The sequence below is a fragment of the Macaca nemestrina genome, chromosome 4 (assembly GCF_043159975.1).
Source record: "Macaca nemestrina isolate mMacNem1 chromosome 4, mMacNem.hap1, whole genome shotgun sequence".
NCBI lineage: Eukaryota > Metazoa > Chordata > Mammalia > Primates > Cercopithecidae > Macaca > Macaca nemestrina.
Window position 1 is genome coordinate 49,698,777 of NC_092128.1, and position 14,580 is coordinate 49,713,356.

The following is a 14,580-nucleotide window of genomic DNA, read 5'->3' on the forward strand; positions in this document are numbered from 1 at the left end:
GAAACTCTTTAGTTTAAATAGCTCCCATTTGTCAATTTCTGCTTTTGTTGCGATTGCTTTTGGTGTCTTTATCTGGAAATCTTTTCCTGTGCCTATATCCTGAATGGTATTGCCTTGATTTTCCTCTAGGGTTTTTATAGTTTAGGGTTTTACCTTTAAGTCTTTAATCAGTCTTGAGTTGAATTTTGTGCAGGGTGTAAGGAATGGGCCCAGTTTCAATTTTCTGCATATGACTAGCCAGTTCTCCCAGCACAAGGTATTAAATAGAATCCTTTCCTCATTGCTTATTTTTGTCGGCTTTGTCGAAGGTCAGATGGTTGTAGGTGTGTGGTCTTATTTCTGGGTTCTCTATTCTGTTCCATTGATGTATGGGTCTATTCTCCTTCTTGTACCATGCTGTTTTTTGTTACTATAGCCCTGTATTATAGTTTGAAGTTGGGGAGAGTGATGCCTCCAGCTTTGTTCTTTTTTGCTTAGGATTGCCTATATGGGCTGTTGTTTTGGTTCCATGTAAATTTTAAAATAGTTTGCTTGTTCTAATTCTGTGAAGAATGCCAATGGTAATTTAATGGGGATAGCGTTCAATCTATAATTGCTTTGGGCAGTATGACCATTTTCAAAATATTGATTCTTTCTATACATGAGTGTGGAATGTTTTTTCCATTTGTTTGTGTCATCTCTGATTTCTTTGAGCAGTGGTTTACAGTTCTGCTTGAAGAGGTCCTCCACTTCTCTTGTTAGCTGAATTCCTACGTATTTTTTTTTTTTGTGTGTGACAATTGTGAATGGGAGTTCATTTATGATTTGGCTCTTGGCTTGCCTGTTGTTGGTGTATAGTAATGCTAGTAATTTTTGCACATTGATTTTGTATCTCAAGACTTTGCTGAAGTTGCTTATCAGCTTAACTCGCTTTTAGGCTGAGCTGATGGGGTTTTCTAAGTATAAGATCATGTCATTTGCAAACAAAGATAATTTATCTTCCTCTCTTCCACTTTGAATACCCTTTATGTCTTTCTCTTGCCTGAATGTCCTGGCCAGAACTTCCAATACTATGTTGAATAAGAGTGGTAAAAGAGGGTAATCTTGTCTTGTGCCAGTTTTCAGTGGGAATACTTCCAGCTTTTGCCCATTCTGTATAATATTGGCTGCAGGTTTGTCATATATGGCTTTTATCATTTTGAATTATATTTCTTCAATAGTTAGTATATTGAGAGTTTTTAGCATAAAGGGATGTTGAATTTCACTGAAGGTCTTTTATGAATCTATTGAGATAATCATGTGGTTTTTGTCTTTAGTTCTATTTATGTGATTAATTACATTTGTTAATTTGCTTATGTAGAACCAGCCTTGCATCCCAGGGATGAAACCTACTCGATAGTGGTGGATAAACTTTTTGATGCACTGCTGGATTCGGTTTGCCAGTATTTTGTTGAGGATTTTTGCATCAATGTTGATCAAATATACTCACCTGAAGTTTTCTTTCTTTTTTGTTGTTGTATCTCTACCAGGTTTTGGTATCAGGATAATGCTTGCCTCATAGAATGTGCTAGGGAAGAGTCTCCTTTTCAATATTTTAAGATAGATTCAATAGGAATGGTACCAGCTCCTCTTTGTACCTCTGCTAGAATCGAGCTGTGAATTCATCTGGTCCTGGGCTTTTTTGGTTTGTAGGCTATTTATAACTGTCTTAATTTAAGAACTTATTGGTCTCTTCAGAGATTCAATTTCTTCATTATTCAATCTTGGGAGAGTGCATATGTTCAGATATTTATCCACTTCTTCTAGATTTTCTAGTTTATATGCATAGAGGTGTTTATAGTATTCTCTGATGGTTGGTTGTATTTCTGTGGGATCAGTTCTAATATCCCCCTTATATCTGATTGTGTTTATTTGAATCTTCTCTCTTTTCTTCTTTAGTAGTCCAGCTAGTGGTCTATCTATTTTCATTTTATTTTTTAAAAAAAACAGCTCCTGGATTTGTTGGTTTTTTGAAGGGTTTGTTATGTCACGATCTCCTTTAGTTCAGCTCTGATCTTGGTTATTTCTTGTCTTCTGCTAGTTTTAGGGTTTGTTTGTTTTGCTCTTGGTTCTCTAGTTCTTTTAGTTGTGATATTAAGTTGTTAATCTGAGATCTTTCTAGCTTTTTGATGTGGGAATTTAGTGCTAAAAATTTTCCTCTTAACACTGCTTTAGCAGTGTCCCAGAGATTCTGGTACATTGTATCTTTGTTGTCATTAGTTTCAAATAACTTCTCAATTTCTGCCTTAATTTTTTATTACCCCAAAGTCATTCAGGAGCAGGTTGTTCAATTTCCTTTTAATTGTACGGTTTTGAGTGAGTTTCTTAATATTGAGTTCTAATTTGATTATGCTGTGTTCCAAGAGATGGTTTTTCATGATTTCAGTTATTTTGCATTTGCTGAGGAGTGTTTTACTTCCAATTATGTGATCAATTTTAGAGTAGGTGCTGTGTGGTGATAAGACGGATGTATATTCGGTTGTTTTGGGATGGAGAGTTCTGTAGATATCTATGGGGTCCACTTGATCCAGAGCCGAGTTCAGTTCCTGAATATCTTTGTTAATTTTCTGTCTTGATGATCTGTCTAATATGGTCAATGAGGTGTTAAAGTCTCACACTATTATTGTGTGAGAGTCTAAGTGTCTTTGTAGATCTCTAAGAACTTGCTTTATGAATCTGGGTGCTCCTGTATTGGGTACATATATATTTAGCATAGTCAGCTCTTGTTGAATTGAACCCTTTGCCATTATGTAATGCCCTTCTTTGTCTTTTTTGATCTAGTTGGTAAAGTCTGTTTTTTTAGAAACTAGGATTGCTACCCCTGTTTTATTCTGTTTTCCATTTGCTTGGTAAATTCTCCTCCATCCCTTTATCTGAGCCTATGTGTGTCTTTACACATGAGATAGGACTTGAAGACAGCACACTAATGGGTCTTGGTTCTTTATCCAGTTTTCCATTCTGTCTTTTATTTGGAGCATTTAGCCCATTTACATTTAAGGTTAGTATTGTTATGTGTGGATTTGTCATCATGATGCTAGCTGGTTATTTTGCAGACTTGTTTATGTTTATGACTTCATAGTGTCACTGGTATGTGTACTTCAGTGTGTTTTTGTAGTGGCTGGTAACAACTTTTCCTTTTCATATAGTGCTTCATTCAGGAGCTCTTGTAAGGCAGGTCTGGTGGTATCAAATTCTGTCAGCATTTGCTTGTCTGAGAAGGATCTTATTTCTCCTTTGCTTATGAAGCTTAGTTTGTCCAGATATGAAATTCTGGGTTGAAAATTATTTTCTTTAAGGATGTTAAATATTGGCCCCTAATCTCTTCTTGCTCACAGGGTTTCTGCTGAGACACCCATTTGTAGGTGACCTGGCCTTTCTCTCTGGTTGTCCTTAATATTTTTTTCTTTCATTTTAATCTTGGAGAATCTGATGATTATATAACTTGAGGATGATCTTCTCATGGAGTATCTTACTAAGACTCTCTGCATTTCTTGAATTTGAATGTTGACCTGTCTAGCTAGGTTGGGGAAATTCTCCTGGATTATATCCTGAAATATGTTTTCCAAATTCGTTCCATTCTCCCCATCTTTTTCAGATACCCCAATCAATCATAGATTCAGTCTCCTTACATAATCCCATATTTCTTGGAGGTTTTGGTCATTCCTTTTCATTCATTTTTTTTCTCTATTCTTATCTGCCTGTCTTATTTCAGATAGACAGTCTTCAAGCTCTGAGATTCTTTCCTCCATTTGCTTTATTCTGCTAGTAATGCTTGTGATTGCATTGTGAAGTTCTTGTAGTATATTTTTTCAGCTCTATCAGGTCAGTTATGTTTCTCCTTATACTGGCTATTTTGGCTGTCAGCTCCTGTATTGTTTAATCATGATTCTTTGCTTCTTTGCATTGTGTTACAACATGCTACTTTAGCTCAGCGAGGTTCATTCTTATCCACATTCTGAAGCCTACTTCTGTCATTTCAGTCATCTTAGCCTCAGCCCAGTTCTAAACCGTTGCTGGAGAGGTGTGGCAGTCATATAGAGGAAAGGGGGCACTCTGGCTTTTTTGAATTTTCAGCGTTTTTGTGCTTTTTCTACCGCATCTTTGTGGGCTTATGTACCTTTGATCTTTGAGGTTGCTGACCTTTGGGTAGGTTTCTGTGTGTGTGTGTGTGTGTGTGTGTCTGTGTGTGTGTGTTTTGTTGCTGTTGTTTGTCTCTTTGTTTCTTGCTGGGGGTCTGCTCCAGACCCTAGTCACCTTGGTTTTTCCCATACCTTGAGGTATCACCAGGGCTGTGAAACCGCAAAGATGGCAGCCTGGCCCTTCCTCGTGAAGCTCCATCCCAGGGAGTACTGATCTGTTGTTGGCCCAAACAGGCCTGTAGGAGGTGCCTGGAGATCTCGGTTGGGAAGGATTCTAACCCAGTCAGGAGAAATGGGATTAGGGACCCGCTTAAAGAAGCAGTCTGTCTGCATTTTGGTAGAACCGCTGTGCTGTGTTGGCAATCCTTTCAGCCCTGATGAGGTTGGGCTCCCCAAGGCCCACAGGCGGGACTGGCTGAGATGCCCAAACAGCAAAGATGGCAGCCTCCCGCATTCCCCAGGCACTCTATCCCAGGGAGATATTAGAGCTCTGTCAGCCATAGAAGATGTTCAGGGGTAGCTGGAGGCCCTGGCTGGGAGGACCTGCCCAGCGAGGAGGAACGCATCCAGATCCACTTTAAAGAAGCAGCTTGGTCATGCCGTGACAAAACAGCTTTGCTGTGCTGGGGAACTGCCTCAGCCCAGGTCAGCTAGGACTCTCCAAAGCCTGCAAAGTGGAATGTCTGAGTCATCCAAACAAACAAGGTGGTGATCCACCCCTCCTCCCAGGCAACCCATCCTAGGGAGAGATCAGAGCTCTGTCTATAGAATATGGGCAGGCGGTGATGGCTAGAGGTCTCAGCTTGGGAGGTCCCATCCAGTGAGGAGAAATGTCCCAGACAGGCTCCATTCTGTTGCTGGTGGCTGGCTGGCTGGCTGGCTGGCTGGAATTTCAAGCCAACGGGTATTATATCTGAGGTGCTGTGGGGCCTGCAGACCAAGGCTGCTCTGCCCTCTGGATTCAGTCCCCTTGCTATTGGTATATATGGACCTCCTGCCTTGCCTGAGTTGCAGTCACCTTTGTTGGGGATCCCAGGGCTGGGGTCTCTATGCGTGCCCGAGCAGCTGCAATGCCGAGACTCCACATAGCTCTGTGTGTCAGACCAAAGGCTCTAGTTCGGTGGGCTCACCAGGGGCTCTCCTGATCCGAGGGTTGCAAAGACCCATGGGAGAAGCCGGTTTCCTGGAGTCACACATTCAACCATTGCTTCCCTTGGCTGGCGGTGAGGATTCCCTTGGCTCCACGTAGCTCCTGGGTGGGCCTTGCCCCATCCTGCTTTTCTTCTTTCTCCATGGGTTGAGTTGTTTACCTGATCAGTCCCAATGTGAGTACTTGGATATTTCAGATGAAGTTGCTGTATTTATTCACCCCTTTTGTTCCTCTCTGTGAGCGCCATGGACAGCAGCTGCCTCTAATTAGCCATCTTGCCCACCTCCCTTCCCCCATACTCCTTTTTTTAATGGGACTTTTGAAACAAAATATATTACTTTAGAAATAGCCAATTTCCCCCATAAATTAAACGGTTGGTCTTAGCCTTAAGTCAACTACAATTCTTGTATAATCTTTCACATAAAATTGGTCTTTTATCCAGAAACCAGTAATAGAATTTTTCTTAGTGTCAGTAAACATTCTTTTTCCCCCCCAAGTTTTAAATGATCTAATGACTATTTCTTCTGAAGGTTTTAGTTAATATTCTATACAAGGAGCATCTTATTTACTTTAATTTAAATGTTTAGTTTTTCTCTTCCTTCTTCTTTGGGCTGGTTAATCTAACTGGCATCTTTGATTCCCTGAAAACTGCTGCAAACAGTTTTAACTCAGGATTTTATTGTTTGGCTCATTTTGTGTATTAACTTTTCATCCTCTCTAGTAAACCAAGTGTAAATTGCCATTTCTCAAATTCTTTCACATTTTTTTAGACAATGGATGGCTTGTAATTATGGCACTTGTGCTTTTTTTTTTTTTTTTTTAAACAAATGCTGCAGATCTCTCAGGCTGTTTATATGAGTACATATTTCTGAGATTTTAGATTAACTCTTATTTCTCTCCTCTTCTGTTCTAAGTGACTATGGTTTTGTTGTTGTTCTTTGAAAGTCTATAAGAAAGCTGTCTTTTATTAATTTACTCATCATTGTGTTCACTCATTGCATATTACATGATAACCACCATGCTAGGCATTAGCACAAAAAGCAAGACAAAGACTTTAAACCATAGAAGTTCAAATCTTGATAGGTCATAGGATCTTAAACATATAATAGCAACACGGTGTGCTAAATGTTGTGATAGAGACATATACAGTGGTAAAACGAAGGGTTAATAAAGGTTTTACAGCAGAGGAGGTACTTGCCTGAGAAATATAAGTTTGTCAGGTCTAGGAAGAAAAATCTTTTCCAGGCAATTTGACTTATTTGCATTTACTAAGCATTAGCCATTTTTTTTTCATGTAGCAAACCACAAACTTTTAAAATAATACTCTATCGATCTAACTTTCTTTTTTCCTATTTTTAATACTGTCTCTGGTTCATTTCTGTGGTCACCTCTCTTCTTAGAGTTAAACAAATAATCAGGAACTTTACATATTTTGTTGTATTAATTAATTCTATTTCATATGACCTAACTCAGAATATCACAAAATGCCTGTTATAACCCAAGATAGTTATGAAAAGATGTTTGACTTGGTTAGAAGAACAAATCAATTATAGTTTGGTCATATTTTTGGACAATAGGATGGAAAGAGAGAACATTTTGAAAATTTTATCTATCTTTCTGAAATAAATATTTCCAGAAATCTTAATTATCCTTTTGAAAGCCTATGCTGACATGCACTTTTATTTTATTTTTATCACAGTCATTTCTTTATAGCTGCATTGTCTGTAAAGCTGAGTCTACTTAACTGACTTGTGCACACACCATAATGAAAGAAAGAGATGCCAGCATACTAGAACTAAAGAGCCTGCCTTTGAATGTTCATGACAAAACAAAAGTAGTGAGAGAGCAACATCAGCAGAACATACAAAAGTAGAAAAAAATAATTGCCAATCATTCCGTAACCTTAAAAAAATTTCCTGATTGAAAATAAAGTGAAAATTCATCCTTAATGTTGGCATAAAAGAACAGTACTAAAATTTAGTTCCCCATTGGAAAGAATGCTTTCTCGACAGGGTAACAAATGAAAATTGGATCAGGGACACATTTTCAGTGAAAAAGACACACTGCCAGATGGCTTCTTGGCAAAGGAAACAGAAGAGTTGATTAAACTGTCATGTGACGACTTCAAATTCAGCAAAGTACAGCTTAGCAACTTTTTGTTGAGAAGGATAAAGGAGGATATTCAGGTACTAGGCATGGTTGTAACATTACTAAGGTTTGAGATCACTGTGCAGTTTCACTAGTTTTCTATCATTGGTTTCAGTAAGGAAAATATAAAATTAATCTTACCCAAGAACAAAATACTTTGCTGAATAAAACTTCTATTTCCTCAGAACTAATTGAAATCATGGTGCAAACACACTCCTCATAAAGTACATTTATTTTTCAAGACAAATGTATTGTACATGTTCATTTATAGACACTACTATTTCAAGATGAATTAGAATTTTGCACACTTGTTATCTCAGATAGCAATGGGAAGTATTATAAAAACATATTCCCTAAAGGATTTGCTTCCCTTGTCTGTCTTTCATCTCTCTCACACCTTCTGGTAGGAAATCACCAGTTTGCTTTCAAATCTGCACTGGTTGTCAGTTACACAGTTTCCAACTCTCCTGCCTTGGGAGACCCAGTGACAATACTCCACATCTTTGGATTCAGTGCTTGATCTAGGAGTGGGCATATAACTCAAGTGCAGCAGTCAGCCTCGATTTTGGAAGTATGGATGCTGGGAGAGGGTCCCTCTGCTGCTGAAGTTTCTGGGTGCCAAAGAACATGCTAGCTAATTACTGTCATATAGTAAAAGTCTGCCTAAGAGTAAAGGAAAACTAGGAAGCAGAGATAAAAGTGAGTGGAAAAGACAGACATAGTTCTGATGGCAATGTTTTTAAGGCAGGCTCCTGCTTTGCTTAAAAGCATCTCTAACCTTACAATTTATAATGATATAATCCATTAATATTTTCTCTTTAATTATTAGGTTTTCTATCATTAATTTAAAAGAGCATCTTGAATACATGACTAATACACTAAGAACCTGTGTTTTGGAGGTGAATTATCTATATATTCATTTAAAAGAAACAGTATTTATGTTGATCTAAGTAAACAGCATTCCTGAACAATTTCTCTAAAAGAATAACATTCACAATAGTAAATATGTGATCTAGAGAGTCTAGGATATTTGAAGGAAGAGACTCTATCACACACACATTTCCTGCTCCCCATAGTGTAGAACTCATAAGGCTTTCTGAACAGAACTGTAACTGAATACTGGTTTCCTTGCCTATAAAATATTATATGCAAACTCATAAGGAACACTGTTTGTACCTACCATATTCATGAGTAAACTGCTTCTTATCTTCATTGCAGTATATTTTTGTCTTACATTTTTCTGAGTTTTTATGCTCTTGTATAACTCCACAGTAGTTGGCAGTGGAAAGGTAATATTAGAAATTCAATTAGAAAATGTCCACAAGACTTAAATTCTTCTATTCACACCCTTCTATGGATTGTTCTATAAAAATATTAATAAGCAGTTTCACTCATAATTATGGTGATTCATGAGTATTATCATTATAATACTATGCTTTCATCTAGTACCTTCTGCTCTGCTTAAAACATTTTATGCATATTATTATATTATTTCATTTGCCTCCTGTACCTTCTTTTCAAGGAACCTACTGTTTTGTGAATAAAATAATTGGTAGCATACAATTCAGCCAAAAATTATCAACAAATGCACCAAACAACAACAAAAAAAACTACTCTCACTATGGTTGCTGTTGTTTTGTTATTCCTCGTAAGTATAAATAATATGTATTTTATTGGAGCTTTTATAATGGACATGAAGAGAGAATTTACATTATACAACACTGAAATTTTTAATTAAGAAAGTCTATGTAGACATCTTTTCTCAGTTTTCAGTCATCATTTTGAAACCACAGTCTCTTTTTTTTTTAATTTATTTATTATTATTATACTTTAAGTTGTAGGGTACATGTGCATAACGTACAGGTTTGTTACATATGTATACTTGTGCCATGTTGCTGTGCTGCACCCATCAACTCGTCATTTACATCAGGTATAACTCCCAATGCAATCCCTCCCCCCTCCCCCCTCCCCATGATAGGCCCCGGTGTGTGATGTTCCCCTTCCTGAGTCCAGGTGATCTCATTGTTCAGTTCCCACCTATGAGTGAGAACATGCGGTGTTTGGTTTTCTGTTCCTGTGATAGTTTGCTAAGAATGATGGTTTCCAGCTGCATCCATGTTCCTACAAAGGACACAAACTCATCCTTTTTGATGGCTGCATAGTATTCCATGGTGTATATGTGCCACATTTTCTTAATCCAATCTGTCACTGATGGACATTTGGGTTGATTCCAAGTCTTTGCTATTGTGAATAGTGCTGCAATAAACATACGTGTGCATGTGTCTTTGTAGCAGCATAATTTATAATCCTTTGGGTATATACCCAGTAATGGGATGGCTGGGTCATATGGTACATCTAGTTCTAGATCCTTGAGGAATCGCTATACTGTTTTCCATAATGGTTGAACTAGTTTACAATCCCACCAACAGTGTAAAAGTGTTCCTATTTCTCCACATCCTCTCCAGCACCTGTTGTTTCCTGACTTTTTAATGATCGCCATTCTAACTGGTGTGAGATGGTATCTCATTGTGGTTTTGATTTGCATTTCTCTGATGGCCAGTGATGTGAAACCACAGTGTCTTATCTTTCTTTCCTTTACAGGTCTTACATTTCCTAATCCTTGTCTGATCCTTTCTGTCCCTCCTCTCTCTTATTTATACACAGTAATTTAGCTCTGTACCCACCCTTGCCAACCATAGCTACATCCTTCACTGCACTCATCAAAATGATCAGAATAACATGCCTTAAAACATACTTGTCAGGCCAGGCACAGTAGCTAATGCCTGCAATCCTGGCACTTTGAGAGGCTGAAACGGATGATCACTTGAACCCAGGAGTGCTAAACAAGCCTGGGCAACATAGCGAGACCTCATCTCTAAAATTAAAAAAAAAAAAATTAAGCATCGTAGTGTGTGCTGGTAGTCTCGGATATTCAGGAGGCTGTGGTGGATCATTTGAGCCCAGGAGGTTGAGGCTGCAATGAGCTGTGATTGCACCGCTACACTCTAGCTTGAGTGACAACGTGAGACACTGTCTCGAAAAACAAAACAAAAAACATACTCGTCAAAGCTTATATGCATTCAAATCACCTGGGAATGTTTTTAAAATGCAGACTTTTATTTAGTGGATTTGAGGAGGAAACTTGTCTGGGGCTTTGGATTTTCAAGAAGCCAGGTAACACCAGTGTTTTAGGTCTGAGGACAAACCTTTGAGTAGCAAGTATTAGAAAACTGAGGATGAACATTAATTGCAAAACTCCTTTTCTCCCTTTTTAATACTAGTTTGTGCCCATCTATTTTTAAGAGACACAACTTGCTCAGTTATAAAATGGGAATAAGTGCGCTCACCATTACATGGTAATTCTGAAATTTAAAGAAAATATTGTACTTAGCATGTTTTGAAACTTAAAGAATTACATAAATGTAGATGGTTATGCTATTTACGTTGCATATGTTTCTATGCAGTCAGTTAATTAATGTTTACAGGGAATCTCCTAGTGTGAGGTCTTCTGTTAGATGACAAAGGTACATCAATAAAAAATGAGATACAGTCTCTCTTTTTTTGAAATTTATGTTCTTGTAAGACAGCAACATGTTAGGATATTACAAAATTTATGATTTAATGACAAATTCTGATATCTTCTAATAAGAAAAAGTATATGACAGCACTTGACAGTGGTCTCCAACCTATACTAAGAATGGATTTGACCTGAATACAGGCAGATGAGTACTAATTAACCAAGAGACACTCAGCTGGTTCACACAACTATTTATTATGTTCATCCTTTCAGGATTTGTATTTCTTTTTTTTTTTTTTTTTGAGACAGAGTCTCGCTCTGCCACCCAGGCTAGAGTGCAGTGGCGTGATCTCGGCTCACTGCAAGCTCTGCCTCCTGGGTTCACGCCATTCTTCTGCCTCAGTTTCCCGAGTAGCTGGGACTACAGGCGCCTGCCACCGCGCCCGGCTAATATTTTGTATTTTTAGTAGAGACGGGGTTTCACTGTGGTCTCGATCTCCTGACCTTGTGATCCGCCCACCTTGGCCTCCCAAGGATTTGTATTTCTTTCACATTTATTATGATAATGTTTTTGTAATTAATGTATTTTTTAATGGAAGGGTAACTATGAAGTCCTTCTGTCATCAAAATAGTGGAATGGTTTCCAAAGAAAACTAATATGCATGGAGTAGGAGCTCCAGGAAAAGTGTAGAGAAAATCTATTTGAAAAAATAATGACCTAAGTAAAACTCTTCAAATATGTTATAAACATTAATCTACAGAGAGCCAAGAAGCTCAAATATCTTCACATGGGATGAGAGTTCTACATCTAGACATATCAGAGTCAAACTACTAAAAGACAAAAAAATTCTTTAAATCAACAAGAGAAAAATGATTAATCATGTACAAAACCCCAAGAATATGATTAATGGTTAACTTCTCATCAGAACAATGGAATACAGAAGGCAGTGACAAGCCTTCTTCATAGTGCTGAAAGCAAAAATAAAACAAACAAAAAAATCCTGTCAACTTAGGATATATATCTAATAAAACTTCCCATAAAAAATGAAAACAAAAATCATATTCAGAGATAAAGATTAAGTGAATTTACTGCTAGCAGACATGCCTTAAAATATATTAAAGGAAGTCTTTCAGGCTTAAAGGATATGACACCTGATCCTAGCTCAAATCTATAGAAAAAATAGAGTGATAGAGTGCTGAAAATGGCAAACATGTGAATAAATATGAAAAACTGCAAACACAGACTTTTCTTTCCTTCTCAATAAAGAAAATATTATAAAAGCCCATAATATAACACTGAATTGTTGGGTTTATTGCATGCACAAATGAAATATGTATGGAAATAGTGCAAAAGCAAAAAAGAAATGAAACTATACTGGAGAAAAGTCGCTGTCTGTTTCCAGAATTTACTTATTAACCTGGAGTTTATTGTAATAAATTAAGACCCATATTGCAATCCCTGGAGTTACTACTAAGAAAATAACTTTGTAAAAATTACTAAGAAAACAATAATGGAGGAATAACAATTGTAAAATAAAACATTATTTAACAATCACAAAACAAGGTAGCAAAATGGCAGAGGTTTTCTAACCTTATACATTTAATATTACATTAAATCTAGATAGATACAAATTTTTGTCAAAAAGTACAGATTGTTAAATTTATTTTGTTAGAATCCCCCACCCTCAATGTCTGATCAATTCCCTTACCTTGCAACATCCTACAGGTGATATTTCATCACCCTGACCTGCCTTCAGCAAGAGTCCTATTAAGTCTGTTTCATCTGACTCTCTCCTTAATCCTGATGTTTCCTTTTTGTAATTTTCTACCCACTGAACTCCATCTTGTTCCTTGACTATACATTTCCACTTGTCTACACTGTATTTTTGAATTGAGCCCAGTTCTATACTGAGATCTCCTTTGTCCTATTGCAACAGTTCTTGGTTAAAATTTGGTTTTACTGTTTTAACTTCTGTTATGCTCTAGTTTTCTCTGACAGTCCTCCCTCCCTGCAAAAAATGAAGGCCCAGACTATAAAAATTAAGAATCAAAGTAGAGACATCACTATATTAATGAATCCACAGAAATTAAAAGGATTAGAAGAAAATAATATAAATTTCAAGGAATTTGTCAATTCTGTGTTGTGTTAATTAGACAAACTAAAATAGACAAATTTGTAAAAGATATAAATTTCTATAATTGACTTAAGAAAAATAGATAATCTGAATAGACCAGTAAAAAGTAACAAAATAAGAATCAAACATTTCCCCACAAAGAAAAGCTCAAGCCTAAATAGTTCACTAGAAAATTTAATCAAATATCCAAAGATAAAATAATACCAATCTTACACAAATACTTTTTAAAATGTTAGGAAAGAACACTTTCTAACTTACTCGATGAGGCCATTATTATCTGACACCAAAGTCAGCCAAAGATGTCATGAGCATGGAAACCTACAGACTATTATTACTCAAGATTATATTTGCAAAAATCCTTAAGAAAATATTAGGTAACCAAGTCCAGACACATATAAAAAGGATAATAAACCATGTCCAAATGGAATTTATCTCGGGAATTCAAGACTGGTTTGACATCCAAAAAAACAAATAATGTAATATGCCATATTAAAAGACTAGAGACAAAAGGTGCACGATCACCTCAATAACACAGAAGTACCATTTGACTAAATTCAACACCTATTCTTGACAAAGAAAATCCTCCACATCCTAGAAATTAAAAGAAACTTTTTTAACCCAATAAAGGTCATTTATGAAAAGCCGACAGCTTACAGCATACTAACTGGTAAAAGACAAAATGTTTTCCTCCTAAGATTGGGGTGTAGGAAACAAGGATAGCTCAACAGTAGTTTCATTCAACATTGACCTGTAAATTCCATAAAGTGCAAGAAAGCAAAAGGAAAAAAAAGGAGGGAGAGAGGAAGGGAGACAGAGGAGGGAAGAAAGAAAAATAATAATAATAAAAAGAAATAAGTCATACAGATTAGAAAGGAGGAAGTATAGCTATTTTCTCACATGCACTATGATCCTGCATTTTGTAAATCAAAAGGAAACAATAAAAGCTACCACAACTAATTATATCTAGCAACGTGCCATGGAAAAAAAAAGATCAATATAAAAAATGTTTTATATTATTTTTGTTTGCTTGTTTGTTTTAGACGGAATCTGGCTCTGTCACCCATGCTGGAGTGCAAAGGCACGATCTTGGCTCACTGCAACCTCTGCCTCCCAGGTTCAAGTGATTCCTGCCTCAGCCTTCTGAGTAACTCGGATTACAGGCATGCATCACCATGCCTGGCAATTCTTTTGTATTTTTAGTAAAGAAAGAGTTTCGCCGTGTAGGCCAGGCTTGTCTTGATCTCCTGACCTCAAATGATCCACCCACCTCGGCCTCCCAAAGTGCTGTGATTACAGGTGTGAGCCACAGAACCCACCCCCCCAAAAAAGTTTATACTGTATTAGCAGGAAAAAATTTCAAAATAAAATTTAGAAAACAATTATATTTAAAGTTAGATAATGTACAGTGCCTTATTCCAAAATGCGCTACAGAGTTAAAGTAAAAAATATAAGATGATAGTAACATAAAGATAA